The sequence below is a fragment of the Peromyscus leucopus genome, chromosome 2, assembly GCF_004664715.2.
Source record: "Peromyscus leucopus breed LL Stock chromosome 2, UCI_PerLeu_2.1, whole genome shotgun sequence".
Taxonomy (NCBI): domain Eukaryota; kingdom Metazoa; phylum Chordata; class Mammalia; order Rodentia; family Cricetidae; genus Peromyscus; species Peromyscus leucopus.
Window position 1 is genome coordinate 99,285,290 of NC_051064.1, and position 17,164 is coordinate 99,302,453.

The window sequence follows — 17,164 nt, forward strand, 5'->3', positions numbered from 1 at the left end:
GCAGGCTCCCACAGCAAATTCAGTTCAGAGTTTTCCTGCCATCATAGAAGAAACCCCTTCTCAGAGCAATTAAATAACCAAATGCCTATTGGAATAAAACAGGCTGCTCGGGGTGATAAAATAGCTGAGACAGAGAGAACAGAAAATTCAAGAGAAACCATAAAGCAATTTTTTTGGCAAACTTCTATAAATGAACAAAGACCAAAATTAAAAACACGAATAAATGACGTTCTCTCAGAAGGTTTCTTAGACACAGGTGTGGATGTTACAATAATTGCACCAGAATCTTGGCATCCAAATTCACCTCTTCAGGAGGTAAATGTTCAGCTATTAGGGATAGAAAAATTATATCAAGTGAAACAGAGGACAAGATGGCTCAAATGTATAGGTCCAGAAGGACGGAGAGGAAAATTAAAGCCATATGTGCCTAATATAGCTATGAATTTATGGGCCATGATCTGTTTCAACAATGGAATACTCAAATTAACATTCCTCAAAACCTCAGAAACAAACCAGAACTAACATGTTTCTGAGAGAAATATTAGGAGGTATTATTCTAATGAGTGGTCACCAGCTATCCAGATTGTACAAGAACAGGGGACAAAACTGCTGATCTTCCAAAGACACCAACACCAACAGCTCATCCTTTAAAATGGTTAAAAGACAAGCCTGTATGGGTTCAGCAATAGCCTTTAACAACAACTTCAGGCTTTAGAAGAGCTGTTACAAGAGCAGTTAAATGCTCAGCATATTGAAGAATCAACCAGCCGTGGGACTTCTCTCTGTATTTGTTATTTTTTTAAAAAAATTTGGCAAATGGAGAATGGTAACAGACCCAAGAGCAATTAGCAAAGTAATTCAGCCAATGGGTTCTCTACATGGGAAAATTCAAATGTTTTCTCTTTCTGTATTTTCTGTGATTATTTCTCAGGTACTCTGAGTATCCTGTTATGTAATAGGAGAGTCTTGTTGAGCTCAAAACTAAAATTGACCTAAATTTTAAAAGTCCCAAATAACAGCCTTATGTTTAGATATTTAAAAGTTAATGATCATTGTTAAATAGGGGAATATTGTTTATTTTTTAGTTTCATGCTTGATCTTAGTCTGACATAAATGCTCATATCTGACAGGAAAGAGGGGGCTCATGAGAGCATATTCTCTATAAAAGGCATTATTTTGTCAAGTATTCCAAGTTTCTAATGCATAATTAGTAATGAATGGACATCATTTTGACATCTGAGCTACAGCTGTATATGTCTGAGGCCTTCTCTGCTATCAGTATGTAGAGACCTATGCTGGAACTTACTATAGGCATGCATAATGTCTCTCCCTAACTAGTCAGCTCCACATCACAGCCCCATGTGGGGACACAGGAAAATACCATTATGCTTCTTGTGGAAGTTTGAGCTGTCAAATAATTCTTTATACAGTTTCTTTCTAGAACTCTCATTACAATTAAAAACTCAAAATGGTCCAGCTTATACTAATAAGCACTTAATTTTTTTCAGTTTATGAACTATTAATCCTGTATTGGAATTCCTTAGAATCTACAACATCAAGTTATTGTTAAAAAACAATAAAAACACTTAACAAATTTAAAAAACTAAACTGTCATATATACACCACTCCAATCCCATATATTATGCTACAGATAGCAATGTTAACTTTGAAATTTTTCACTTTAAAATTTAATGCTTCTGCTGCTGCACAAAATAATTTAGTCCTAAAGGAGACACAGCCTAAAGTATATGTTAAATGGAAAGATCTAGAAATTAATCAATGGAAAGGGCCTTCCTGGTATGCTTTTTACGTCAAAGTAGGATTATGATAGTATCTTTCCAAAGGTTAACGAAGTCCCAGGTAATTCCCACTTTGATGCCTCTGACCAGGAAAGCATCCAAAAAACAACCAGAAGAAAGATACATGACAAACCCATCAAGGCCGATGCCCCAAGAGGACAAGTAAGGGAATGACTTGGGGAGAACCTCAAGACTAGCTCATCAAGCCAAGACTGGTGAAACAACAAGAATACAATACCACTGACCCCAAATTGATGCTGTTTTATTTATTGACTCCATTGTATGTTAATTCTCAATTTGTAAACACAGAATTCAAATGCCTTTTGTCAGGGGTGGGGCGGATAAAAGGCACACCTGTAATAGGAGACAGTATGATGTTGTTTTGCCATGCTGAGGAAGGTTTTTATCTGTAAGGACAAGTTGTCTGAACAAAAGATGAACAAATATTTAGTCACACTAATGGGGAATATTTTGGTTGGGTTAATCTAAGTGATAAATCCAAACATGCAATAATATGTATTTTAGCACAATTTAGTACTCTTTAAAAAGCTCTGATAGTGTTAACTGTAGTTATATAGGGAATATCTGATAAGTTTCTTACTACAGTTGATATTATTGTACCTAAAATAGTGTTATCTCTTGCCCTCACACCAACATGGTCTCAGATGGCTGACCAGACCTCAGTTATCTGCACAGTCCTTGGTGGAAACAGGAGCCACAGACATCAACTCAGACCATGCTGCTTGCTGTAGGGCCAGGGACCAGACATGGCCCTCGGTAGCAAGTTGGGTCGAGATAACACCATGGCCCTGTGTGGCGGCACAGGTCACTTAGGTGAGCATGGTCCCAGTGGCAGCATGGGCCTCAGACACCAACATGGCCACATGTCATGGCCTAGACTCCAGACATCTATCTGGCCTTGGGTAGCAACATGAGCCACGGACATCAACACGGACTCTGGCTGTGGTAGGCCTACTGACCCAGACATGGCCCCTGGCAGCAGCCCAGGCCTGGATACCACCATAGCCACTCAGATCAGCATGGTCCCAGCTCCAGCATGACTCTCAGACACCAACATGGATCCAGGTGGTGGCCAAGACTCCTGGCATTGGCCTGGCCTTCAGAGGTATCAAGGGCCATGGACATAAACACAGATTCTGGCTACAGTAGGACCACAAACCCAGACATGGCCCTTGGCAGCAGCCCAGGCCTGGATAATACCATGGCTCCAGGAGGGCAGCAGAGGCCACTCACATCAGCATGACCCCAGCAAATTTCTGGATCTCTTAGGAAAACAGTTTTAAAAAGTCAATCTCGGGTTTTATGCATGATGGGTAGCAGGGTCTTTATAACAATATGCACTGTTTTAGCAATTGTTTACCTCAAACTTGGCCCATCTCATACCCTGCTTATAAAAGGAAGAGGGGCAATCCCTAGGACTATTATAGTATCTGACCAAGAAAACTGTACCCTAAATAAGAGTTAATTAGTTTCCTCTGTAGATTCCAAATGAGCAAGAAAGAGCCCCATTTTTAATTACCGCTCCAAAATCCCTCAGGACTTGAGGAATAAATATCTAGAGAATATTAACTGAGGGGGAACATGCCATGTATTACTGCTCCACCTTCAGTTGATTTTAGTTAAGTATGAAACTGATGTTTTTGACAGTCACAACTAAAAATCAGTAGTTTAAATGTTGGGTCAGATTTCTACTCAGTTGCTAGCTATTAAGAAATAATTGGCTGACACTGACATTATAAGATTGATAACCCCAGTTTACTTCATCTCTCTCCTCTCCTTTCCAGGCTGAAAACCCAAAGATGTGAGAATCCATGGTGTGTACAGGGATACCGGACCTGGTGACAAAGAGCTGTAACCCCAGCTACTCAGGAGACTGTGACAAGAAGAAAGTCATTCTGGGGTTTTTAATGACAACAAACTGAGCTCAAAGACATCTGAGGCGACTAAGGACGAATCTGTCACTAAAAAGGCAGGGTGAGGGTCAGATGAAGATTAGTTATAGTTATAGTTGAAGATTAGATATTTATAGTTAGTTAAAGTTTAGATAGTTATAGTTTTCTTTGTTAAGAATTTCAGAAAAGAATTCACTAAAGAGTAAGTGTATAAATTTGAAAAGACATTATAAGATAGTTCTATTAGTAATATAAGTTATGATAGAAAGTGATCTAGGATACATTTCCCTGAATGTCAAATTTAAATGGACTAGACATTGTTTAGGTATTTATTGCTTGTATATGTTGTATATAGTTATTGTACTTTTTGTATATAGTTTTTCTTATATTAGTTTAACATTTTTCCTTTTTTTCTTTTATTAAAATAGAAAGGGGAAAATATGGTGATATTTTATTTGTGCTGAAATGTGATTTTATTTGTATGTTAATAAATAAAGTTGCCTGGGGATGAGAGCTAATAGCAAGCCATAGCATAAGCTGGGTGGTGGTGGTGGTGGTTTGTGGCGGCGGCGGCGGCGGCGCGGCGCGGCGGGGGCGCATGCCTTTAATCTGATCACATGGCAGGCAGAGTCTGTGTATTCAAGGACATAGCCAGTTTGGAGACATACGCCTTTAATCTCAAACCAACCATAGAGACCTGGAGGTCTGTATAGACAGGCAGTGATGAGGAGGTCATGTGATTGGTTTACAACCAATAGGAAGGCAGAACAGAAAGTCAATAAAATGACAGACACACAGGAAGTAGGTCCCTTTCTCAGGGGAAGGACGGCAGCAGCAATGGGTGATAAGAAGGTGGTTTTAGTCTCAGCTCTTAGCTGCTGCTCTGACCTCTTGGGCTTTTAACTCTGCATTTGGCTCTGTGTTTCTTATTTAATAAAACCATTCAAAATTACATCTACATTAAGATTCAGGATCTAATGATCAATTATTTCTTTGGTTGCACAAGGCCCCAACTTTTAATCCTGATTTAACACTATACATACATGTGCACCATGACCTGTGTATTAACAATAACTGGTTTCATAACATTAATTCCTAGAATACCAACCAGAACAGCACCAGAAGTTTCCAAATTCAATTCTTGCCTCACCTCAGAGACACTTCTTTGCACCTGCCTTGTGGATATAGAAAGTGCTCGTTTCAGGCTATCAAGTGCCAGGTTGCTGAAAGCCTCCATTTTCTTTAGTTACTGGCTTTCCAAATAAATCTTTTGGAAAATCCAATTGTTTATCCTCTCTACTCTTGGCCTTTTCGAGGAGTGTGCAGGTGAACTTAGGTCACTAGCATGTGCTCAATGCTAGCCTAGATTTTCCTGAGCCTCTTTTCATAATTCATTATTTAATGTTAAAAATATTTTATAAATTATTTGAGAAACTCATGAAAGGAGGTTTTATCAAATTTACCCCTTTCCAAACTCCTCCCTGATCCACCCAACCCTTTTTCCTAAATACAACTTTGTGTCTGCTCTTTTCTTTATTATTAGAAAAATTCAAATTCAATTTGTGCTGCCACAAACTTGGATATGATGTCACTCTCTGCTTTATGTTTGAACCAAAACATGACATACCCTTAGAGAAATCTCTCTCTCTCTCTCTCTCTCTCTCTCTCTCTCTCTCTCTCTCTCTCTCTCTCTCTCTCCTCTCTCAGCAGCTAGAAGTTGCCATTAACTCCAGCACTTTATGTCCATGTCTATGCTGGGATTTTTACTGGCTTTTGTTTTTACATGTATGTTGTCTGTCAAGCTAATACAAAAATTTGACCCACACAACAGCTGCAGAAGCTGCACTGAATTTCTTAATCAATTTGTACCTGACTTTAGCTTTTTTTTTTTTTTTTTTTTTTTTTTTTTTCGAGACAGGGTTTCTCTGTGTAGCTTTGCGCCTTTCCTGGACTCACTTGGTAGCCCAGGCTGGCCTCGAACTCACAGAGATCCGCCTGGCTCTGCCTCCCGAGTGCTGGGATTAAAGGCGTGCGCCACCACCGCCCGGCTCTCTTAGCTTTTTTTTTTTACCTCCTCTATCACAATGACCCCTTAATTTTGTAAATAATGGCTCTGATATTGATTTTCCACTTAGAACTGAGCTCTCTGCCATCTCTTATTCTTTGTACCTTGCATAGTTTCCATTTCCTGATGGAAAGCATTTAGGAAAAACCCACATGTGTTGCTAGGTTTTGCTTCTAAGAGGAATTATAAGTAGAAAAGCAATAAACATGACCATAAAAGTGCTGTCTAAAATGACTTAAATTTGCAAGCAAAGCAGTTCTGTTTATGGTTTTGGAATATAAGGTAGAGCTAGATAGCGAGTATCAACATATAGTATTAAAAATTGTAAGAGTTTAGATTTCTCAAAAATGGAGAATGGGATGAAAGAAGACAAGCTTTCCAACCTCATCTTGAGGATTTCTGCTGTTTTAATGTTTGATAATAGAAAATAAACTAGCAAGTGCTTATATCATCTTTCAAAACTCATGTATACTTTTGCCTGCATTCTATTCTTCCTCATAAACTAATATTTCCATTTCTTGGCCTCCTTTCTAAATGGTACTATACTCACACTTATACCTATGTAGATACATACATGCATGTATCATAAGTTAAGATGCACATGGGAGAGAAAACGAGCACATATTTTTCTTTTGGAGTTTGGCCATCTTGCTTAATTATACTTTCTAAGTGCATTCATTTTTCTGACAATTTCATTTACTTTACACCTGAAGAATATTGTACTTTATATATTTATCAAATGTTCATTCTTCATTCATCTGTTGATAGCCATTTGGGCTTGTTCCCTTTCTTTGTTATCACAAATACAGCAACAATAAAAATGGAGATGAAAATATATCTATTGTAGTTGTGGTGCTTTGAAAATGGACTCCATAGGTTCATATATTTGAATTCATAGTCCTTACTTGGCTGAACAGCTGGGAGTGTTTAAGAGGTATGGCCTTGTTAGAGGAGTGGTGGTCCTTGGGAACAGGCTTTTATTCCGTACTATCTCTCTCTGTCTCATGCTTGTGTCTCAAGATGTAAGCTCTTACCTACTGCTCTAGCACTGTTTCTGCCAGGAGAGTCATAGCCTCTAACCCCCTGAAGCTGTGAGCTCTGGGACAATTCTTTCATTTATAAGTTTCTTTGGGTGAAATGTTTTAGTACACCAATAGAAAACTAATTAAGACAGTATAATATGGCATTCTCTGGATATATGCCCAGGAGTAAAATATGTGGATTATAAGGTAGAACACATTAATTATTTGGTTTTGTAGTTCCAAAATTGTCATTTTGTTTTGTTTTGTTTGTGGGGGTAAGTGCATAAAAATGTAATTGACTCCCAGCACTCGGGAGGCAGAGACAGGCAGATCTCTGTGAATTCGAGGCCAGCCTGGGCTACAGAGTAAGTTCCAGGAAAGACTCCAAAGCTACACAGAGAAACCCTGTCTCAAAACAAAATGTAATTGACTGTGAGTGTAAACCCTAGAGGAAGGTCAACTGCTTAGGAATGGCCAATCTAATTGTAAGAAGTTCATTGAGTTATATAAAATTGGGACAGGGCAAGTATTTCGAATAGCTACTTAATATGTCTGAGTGATATTTTATTTCTGAGTTCACTAAAAAAAGTGGTATTATTTAATTTTAAAAACAGTTATTATGATTTGCTAATTTGAGAAAAGGAAACCACAATTGGAATTGCCTCAATCAGATTGGCCTTTGCCCATGTCTGTGAAAGGCTGTTTTGATTAATGATGAATATGTCATCATCAATTGATTGAGAAATAGGAAGAAAGTATGTAAGTATTGCTGATATGAAGCCATTTATACACAGCCAAGAAGAATGGACAGCTGAATTCAAAAACTATCAACAATTTCCAGAATTTAAAATCCTGAATCATGACATGACACTAGTGGAATTCAGGTGTTTCTGGTACATGGACTGCTCTCACCCAATGTGAGGTTGAACTGTTGACCTTGTGTACAACCTACTTCACAAATGAGTCTGTCAGATTCGATAAGCCTATACGCTGAAGATGATGTCCCAACACTGCAGAGAAACCTCAGATGACTGTCCAGGCAGCTGGCCGTTTCTGTCAACTCACAAACTTTTTGGAAGTTGCTTGCATGCACTTCCTGTTTTATTTTTGTTAGCTAATATTATTTCCTTCTTGGGTCTCTGAGGGAGTTGAAGATTAGTTAGTTATAGTTGAAGATTAATTAGGATAGAAAGTGAATTAGATACATTTTGGACTTACCAAAATAGGATAGATAAGGGAATTATTTTCTCTGATTTGTCAAATACAAATGTACTAGACATTGTTTAGGTATTTGTTACTTGTATATATTATATAGTTATTGTACTTTTGTATATACTTTTTCTTTTGTTAGTTATAACCTTTTGCCTTTTTTCTTTTTATTAAAATAGAAAAAGGGAAATATGGTGATATTTTATTTGTACTGAATTGTGATTTTAATTTTATGTTAATAAAAAAGTTGCCCTAGGGTCAGAGCTATTAGAGCCATAGCAAGAGCGTGGTGGTTAGAAGAGCTAGGTAGATTTCTGTGTGTTCAGGGATACAGCCAGTATTGGAGACATACGCCTTTAAGACCTGAAGGGCGGTACTTACAGGCAGTGACGAGGCAGTCATGTGGTTGGGTTTACAACCAATGAGAAGGCAGAACAGAAAGACTATTTAAAGAGAGACAAACAGGAAGAAGCTCTCTCTGGGGGAAGCTAGGAGCACTGCAGGAGTAAGGTTTTATCTCTGAGCTCTGACCTCTCGGCTTTCTCTTTTACATTGGCTCTGTGTTTCTTATTTTAAAAAGACGATTGGTTACATCTACAAAGTATTGTCCAGAGTGCTTCTGGAAAGTAGAGGTTCAGGAAAGACAGGTCTAAGCTGCTGAAGGGTCATATAGGATAAGGTTGAGAAGTCTTCTGGTATCTGACATCAGCAATGGCCCTTTTACTTGGAAGGAGAGGCCACAATGATATTGAAGACCATTGAAAAGCATTCTAGAAGTAAATAGAATGAAAATATGTAGGTATTGCCTATGCCATCCAATGGTGGTCTGAGGAGATACCCACACCCACTCCTGCTCTGTTTCTTTGCATCAAATATTCTTTCTTCTTTGCCTCTGGAATCACTTGGCTAGCTTTAAAGGTCCTCTTTATATAGGCTCTCTCCTAAAATGCCAAGAGCATGTACTTTCACTTATTCAGGAGTGCACTCCTGGTATTTAGCTTAACATAAATCATTACTTACGTTTATGTGACTTATAACTAAAGTATGGCTTTGGCATCAGGAACCCTTGAGTTTTATATGCTTGTTTAACAACTATGTGTCCCTTCAAAGCCTGAATGTATCCCCGGTTCCTTGCTTTTCCTACTGTTCTAGTTTGCTTTCTGTTGCTGTGAAAAACTCCATGACCAAAGACATTTTGGAGAAGATGGACTTTATTTCATCCCAAGCCTTCAGATTATAGTACACTATTGAGATAAGTCAGGAAAGGCCCCGAAGCTGGGACTAGAGTGGAAACCATGGAAGTACAACACTGGCCAAACCTCAGATAGCTTTCTTACACATCGCAGGCCCAAATACCCAGGGATGGTACCACCCATGGTGGCCTAGGGGCTGGACCCTCACATATTCATCATCAAAACAACCTTTCACAGACATGGGCAAAGGCCAATCTGATCGAGGCAATTCCAATTGTGGTTTCCTTTTCTCAAGTGACAAAATCTAATCAGGATATCTAATAAAATGTACCCCAGGTTTTGCTGATAAACCTATGGAGTTTATGTTTTAAATTACATGATATAGAAACTTTATTCAAATTCCTGATGTTCCAAGCTACCAATAGTATTGACCATTCTGTCCAGTGTTGGAGATTTTTTGCACAGATGGGTTTTCATGTCTCTAGTGTTTGCCACAAGTTCATATAACAGACTCATAGTATTATAATCGTGAATTTCCCTTTTCCAGGATTGATGGTATCTAATGGTCAGACATGGAAAGAACAAAGAAGGTTCGCCCTGATGACACTAAGGAACTTTGGATTGGGAAAGAAGAGCTTAGAGCAGGGCATCCAGGAGGAAGCCCTACATCTAGTAGAGGCTATAGGAGAGGAGGGAGGTGGGCATCTTATGGCAGGTGCTGGGGGCTGTGACAGCTATTTATTAGTTCCTAATTACTTTGGTGTTCTTCTGACAAAATACTTGATGAAAGGAAAGGTTTATTTTGACTCACACTTTTAGGGAATGCCCTTCATGGAAAGGAAGTACTGATGCTAGGAGCATAAGGCAGTGGGTCACATTGAACCTACAGCCAGTTAGTATAGAGAATGCTGATGTTGGTGCTCTTCCCCATCTTTGTTCAATCTGGGATCCTAGGAGATGATGCTACTGCCCACCTTTGAGGTGGGTCTTTCTGCTTCAGTTAAACCTTCCTGGAAAGTTCCTCACAGATACTCAAAGATATGTTTCTATGGTGATTCTACATCCAGTCAGGTTGACAAGGAAGATGAATCATCATGGCGTTTATGCCAGGCCTTGCAGTGTGCTATGATCAAATAGTGAATGTCTTACAATAATCTTGAATAGAAGTGCTGCAGAACAGGTCATCAAACACATTATTGAATTTAAAACTTGTTTGTGTATCTGATTTTCCAGGCACTGACTGAATCCTTAATGAATTCTAGCCCCATGCAGGATTCTTTGGATATAGCCTCTCATATGCATCTCTGTTATGTAATGTCATGTAAAGTTGAATTTCTATAGAAAATAGAAACAAATAACTTTGAAGGACTCATCTCCCCTCTCCCCACCTCCAGGATAGCCTTTTAATCCTCACTTGAAGATAAAAATGCAGTTTCCAATATCATTTGCTCTGTCACCTTTGGAGAGCGCTTTGAATATGAGGATGGCCAGTTTCAGGAGCTGCTAAAGTTACTGAATGAGGCCATATATTTGCAGGCTTCAGTGATGGGCCGAGTAAGTAGAAAGACCACTTTCCCTGACTTGGTTGGGGATCTTGAAATTGCTACTGGAGATAGAATCTTCAGGGGTTTTTTTTGTTGTTGTTGTTTTTGGTTTTTTTGCTATTATAAATCTGAAATATAACTTTTTAAGTCTGAATTCAATATAAATCCTTGAAATCAGCCTGTAGAGTTTTGGATTTTCAATAATAGGGATTATAATAAGCATTTCTAACTTTCATGAAAAACAATAACCGTATGTGTATATTTGAGGTGATGCACTTTTAATCTAATGATTATTATTCTCAATGTTCACTAACATTGATATTATTATTAACAATTATTCATGATTATTGACTAAGTCTAGGTCTTTGGAAATTCAAATTGGTGATATCCTGATTCTTTATTGTGTCTTTGCAGTTGGATTTTTTTTTTTTTTTGGTTTTTCGAGACAGCAGTTGGATTTTGCTTAATGATGTTGTTTTGATCTACTTTGGCAAATTCCTGTAAAGGTTATAAGTACTATGTGACTGATTTCTTAGACAAATATACATATGTAAATGAAGGATACTCCTGTCTTCACCTTTGAATTTTTGCACATGTGTGTGCATGTGTCTCTGCAGAGTTGTGTGTTCATGTCCTTGTATGTACATATTGGTGCATGTGTTTGTGCAGGTACACATACGTGCACCTGAGTGCCGAGGATACATTTCTACTTTGTGTTTAATCCTCAGTCACTCTCCAGCTTATTTTTTTTCAGCCACGGTTTCACATACAATCCGCAGCTCACCAAATCCACTAGAATAGTTGGCCAGCAAGCCCCAGGCACCCTCCTGTGTTCCTTCCCAGTGTTAACATTATAGGTACACACTGCCACATGTGGCCTTTTTTGGGGGTGTCAGGAATCTGAAACAAGATAAACTAACAATAACAATTAGCATCATTATTATTAACTATCAAAGAATTATTAATCTACCATCCTAGAAAGCATCACAACTAATATTCATATCCATGTCCTTACCATTTACACCATACTATTAACTTTCTGCACAGTAGTAAAAACAGTTGATTCAACAGCCACATTATTTCAATAAAAATACAGTTTTACTCATATGGCAATTACATCATAATTAAGAGACACTGTGGTGTAGTATTGCCTGCAAACACAGATGTTTCTTATCATTTTCCTGAAGGAAAAAAAATCATGACAGAGGAATAGAGAGAAGGTGACTGACAGTTATCACTTAGAGGATCTTCTGGAAGACAGTTCTAAGGAGGTGCCACTTAGCAGAGGCTTCATGAACACAGGAGCAGGGGTTACGTGGATTTCAGAGGAGAGATTTCTGGGTATGATGAGTTACAGCTGCAAATGTTTAAAATCAGGCGCAAGCACAGAGGACACTGAGCACATCATAAAGAGTAACAGTGACAGGAAGGAGGGAACAGGTACTCAAGGACCAGCTGAATAGAACCTACAGGAAAAAGTCACTGGACTTGGTGTGAGTATAATGGAAACGCAGTGGAGGATTGAGTCAGGCTAAAGTCGTGTGTTTACATGGCCAGATGATTATTCTGGAAGTCCTATAGGCTACAGGCTGGACATGAGCATAAGACTAGAAAACTGCTTCATACAATGGCAGCATCCAGGTAGAAGAGATGGTGGCGTGTACCAGTGAGCAAGCAATCGGCATGGTGAGAAGAGATTTGAGACAGCATATTTTCCTTTGTGGAACCAAAATGCTCACTATGGAACTGAGAGAGAAAACCTATGTCAGAGTAGTCCACAGCTTCACAGTGAGAAATGAAGAGGGAAAAACCAGACTGTCTTAAAACCTGGAAATTGATGCCACGGTGTCTCTATGATTGTCTTATTTCCCCCAATCAGCTCTACAGTGGCTTTCTATGGATAATGAAGCATCTTCCTGGACCGTATCAAAAAATTTTTAGAAACTGGGAAGAACTGAAATTGTTTGTTTCTCATATAATCAACTAACACCGAAAAGACTGGAATCCTGATGAATCAAGAGACTTCATTGATGCTTTCCTAAATGAAATGGGAAAGGTGAGAAGATGCTGCCTGTATCATATTATGGAAGAATTAGAGGTTTAATAGTTTCCAACTGTTGCTAAAATACGCTACTGCAACTTGATGACTTTAAAATAGCACATGTGATTTATTCAGTTACAGTTCTGTAAAACAAAAACACACAATAAGGTTCTTTATGTTTACAGTGGGCTAAGTGTGCGTATGCTATCTGCTTTAGAAAACTTTGGGGACTCAATTTTCAGGACTCTTTCTCTGCATCTAGAAGACATCTACATGCCTAGGCTTGTAGGAATTTCCTCAATGTCCATGCTGGTGCTAGTCTTTCTTTCCGTCATTTCTCTCTGAATCTGATCCTATTCCTACTTTTTCTAAATCAGTGGTTCTCAACCTCCCTAATTCTGCAACTGTTTAATACAGTTCTTCATGTTGTGGTGACCCACAACTATAGAATTATTTTTGTTGCTACTTGATAACTGTAATTTTGCTACTGTTATAAATTATAATGTACACTATTGGAAGCCCCTTGATACCTGCCCTGAGGGGTTTCTCCCAGAGTCCAGGGTAAGAGGCTTACAAGCAGGAGGATTCTAATTTGAGGGATATCAAATGAATCTATGCACACTGTGCTCTTTCAGTCAATTCACTTTATTGTTCATTTTCCCACTTGCCTGACTTCTCACATTTTTAACAGGAGACTCCTTGCAATCCTGAGAAAAGTTTCAAAACCCTCAAGGTCATAGCACATTCCTGTAATAGACGATAAGAAACAGAACCATTGCCATAGTAAGGCAAGGTTTCAAGGTCTCAGGACCAGAGAAAGGGTGCAGTGCCCAATGTCACAAACTCTGAGACATAGCTTTTTATCAGCAGACTTGGCAAGCAAAGAATTAGCAGGCTTCTCTTAGGGTATTTTGTGTTTGTAGCCTTGGTAAGACACCTGCGACTCTGGCTTTGTGCATAACTGTAAAGTTTTAAATTTATGATCTATATACAAAGGCCTTTAGTCTAGTTTGATCTTGCTCTGAGGTTAAAAATGAGCTAAATGTGTGTAGTCTGTGTTAGACTGAGGAGAGATTATTATTTTCTGTGTTAGTCTGAGAAAAAGGAATAAAGCAGGCTTTAAAGGTCTAACAGTCTCGTGGGACAATGGATCTTGCTATGAAGCATATCTAGTATATTTTCTATATACCAAAATTATACCAGCTAAATGAAAAGTGATCTTCCTGATCACACAGATATATGTACTCACAAGATTGAGATTAATCATGAAATTACGTATATACATTTATGAAAATGCATGGTAATGGGAAGTACCATAGCTGTTATTTCACAAGATGTTTACAACAAGAAACAGCCAATTCATTCAAAATGCAGTAACTCCAACACACCTTGAGTGATGGCTTAGTCCTCTGCCAGAACCTTGGTTCTGATAGGTTGACCTTTTGAACACTAGTTGCCACCTGTTTTATACTCCATGCCCTTTTGCTAACAGTAACTCTCAATAGTACATGTCTGTGTTTTCAGATGGTCTTAGATGACCCTCATAAAAGCGACCTTGACCACCAAATGGGTCGTGACTCTTGTAATTACAGCAGGGCTGTTTGACTAAATTATGACTTCTAACTTCAAAATCCTTATATTTATAACATCTGTTAAAGTTTCTTTTGACAAATTAGATAATCAGCACATGTTCTAGAGATATGGGTGTAGGCTTCTTAGTGAATCATTATTTAGTCTACCTGAGATGAGTAAGCATAAGGCCAAAATTTTATAAGTGTGGTGTGGCATCAACTTGTCTCACAGCATTGAAAATATCAAAATTTGTGTGTACTTTGTGCATCCCCCCATTGCTTGTCCATATCGGAATAACTATAAAAAGGGCCAGAGTAGCAATTAACCTTGAGAATTCCATTTAATTGCAAGTCAGACCTGAAACCAGTTGTCTAGACCATTTCAATCCCCACGTCAGAACACATGAAACATTGAGCTGAATGCTGAATTTACCCAGAAGGTTTAGATTGGAATTTTGCCTTCATCTTTCCTTCTTATCACTACCATCTATCCTTCTAGACAGGACTCAGTAATACAGCAAACTGGATGTATTTTTGAGGTCAGTGGGTACTCACTAAAGTACATCATTGAATCATTGTCATCTGTGACTCATGGAGTTTGAACACCTCTCCTTTCAGTGAGAAAATGATGAACTTATTTCACCTTCTCTTATTTCTTCTTGTTAGCATAGTAATCAATAAGCACATTGTTTCCTATAGACCATATGGGTTCAGGTATGGGCTATTAACATGAAAAACAATATTGAACAATTGAAAGTTTCAGGAGGAAGGTGTGTAAAGATAATGGGATTTGATAAAGAAATAATTGATGGAAACAGAGGTTTCAACTATAAAAGTTAATATGCGTGATGGATTTGTTCCACAAGAGAAGAATTTATTTTATTCTTTCAGATACTCACAGAAATATGAGATTATTGACTGTTTGCTATGTTTTACTTAATTTTCATGAATTAAAAATGTCCTATCAAGGAATGTGTCTCATTCTCTCTTTATAAAGTGCATCTGAAGAATGAATGTAAAGTGACTTTCTCATTGTCAAACACTTAGATGTAATACTGTTGATATTGGAATCTAAGTTTGTCAAAGGCAATCCATTCTCTTTTCTCTGTAATAGTTTCTCAAGAATTTAAACGCATATGGATGTGGTAGTGCTTACTTTCCATTCATGTGAATGCTAGAAGCTTTCTGTGAACACTTGGTTCTAATGATTATCTACTCTATAATTTAATAAAAAGTCAGTGAGTCAAAATATAGGGTTTAAAATCTGATGGTCAGAGAAGTTGCAAAGAAGTGCCAGTGACTTCTTTCTCTCTCCTTCCTCAATCTAAAAAAGCCATGCATCTTTCTAAGCCCCTCCCCCACTACTTGCTGTGTCTCTCTATATGTCCTTAGTCCTCCGAAACCTCTATGGCTAATTTTGGTCAGCTGGGTAACTAGCTCTCCTTTCTAATTCAAAGTAAAACTTTATTGTCATAGCAGAGTGGCAAGTGCAAACAATTCTACAACAACATTTTGCACTTTTGTCTAATAAGTTATTGTACCTATGCAGCTCAATTGAAAATTTAATGTAAAGTTCTAGTCCTTGAAAGCTATTTAGGATAATAAAGAAATACAGGTCAGTAGTAGTCATCTATAACAATCAAAAACTTATAGTTATGTTAGATTTTTTTCAAGATCAATCTTAAATTTAAATATATAGATGGTCTTCAACACTTCAGAGACCTACAAAATATGATGTTAAAATGTTTTAACAACATAGGCTTTTTCATGACTGTGAACATGTGTGCTCCTGAAATACCAATTATTAAAAAGAGTACGACAGGCATCAAAACTTTTCTACATAGGTCTCGATCTTATTCACTCTCTTTGGTGGTAATAATGTCCAAACTAAGTTACTATCCTCTCTGCATAAGAATTCCCATGAGAAAATGCACAGAAGTAGTGTGAATCAGGATACAACAAGCTTTGGACCCAAGTGACCACATTACATGCTATAAATTATCTTTACCAAAAGAATTCCCTTTCAGCTCAGCTGATAATTTTCTGGACTATTTAAGTCTTTATCACTTGTAAGATTTGAAAGAAATTACCCAGTTTTTGAGGAGTTAATTCAATTGTGACCTTGGCCAGTTAATACCTCCCAGCAATTTTTGAAAAATCATTAGAGCTTGTAATTGATCTCTCCTGATTTGTACTTTATGTGGTTGAATCTTTTTAAAACCTATCTTACATCCTAGGTAATTAAGAAAATCTCTCTGCATTTTTTCAGGAGTAATTCATAATTCCAACATGGAAAATTTTTCTTTACTTCTACATACATTTTTTTCCTAGGTATCTGTGTCCTAATCAATAAGATATCACCCATATAATTGTAAATTATAAATTGAAGAACTGCTTACAAATTATTTTAATGGCTATTGTACAAAATATTGATATAAAGTGAGGGCTGTTTAATGTACCTTGTGTAAGAAATTTCCACTGATACTTTAACAAGTTGGGAATTATTATGAGTAGGCACTGTGAAGGCAAACTTTTTCCTATCTGTTCTTGTAAAGGTATAGTAAAAAAGCAGTCTTTTAAATCATCACTATCATAGATCACCCTTTAGGTAATAAAGAGACAAGGGAAATTCAGGCTGTAAAGAGTTCATTGGCTAAATCACCCTATCTGTTAACATTCCCATTTTCCAGATTTCTTTTTTTTCCTTAAATTTTTCTTTATTAAGAATGTTTTACTCACACTGAATACCATCACAGATCCCTCCTCCCTCCTCCCTCCTCCCACCCTCCCAAGCCACCCACACATCA

General features: G+C 37.8%; 1 pseudogene; it reads left to right on the forward strand.

Annotated features, from left to right (window-relative positions):
• LOC114693785 overlaps nt 1-17,164 on the forward strand; it is a 60,360-nt pseudogene that overhangs the window by 25,718 nt on the left and 17,478 nt on the right.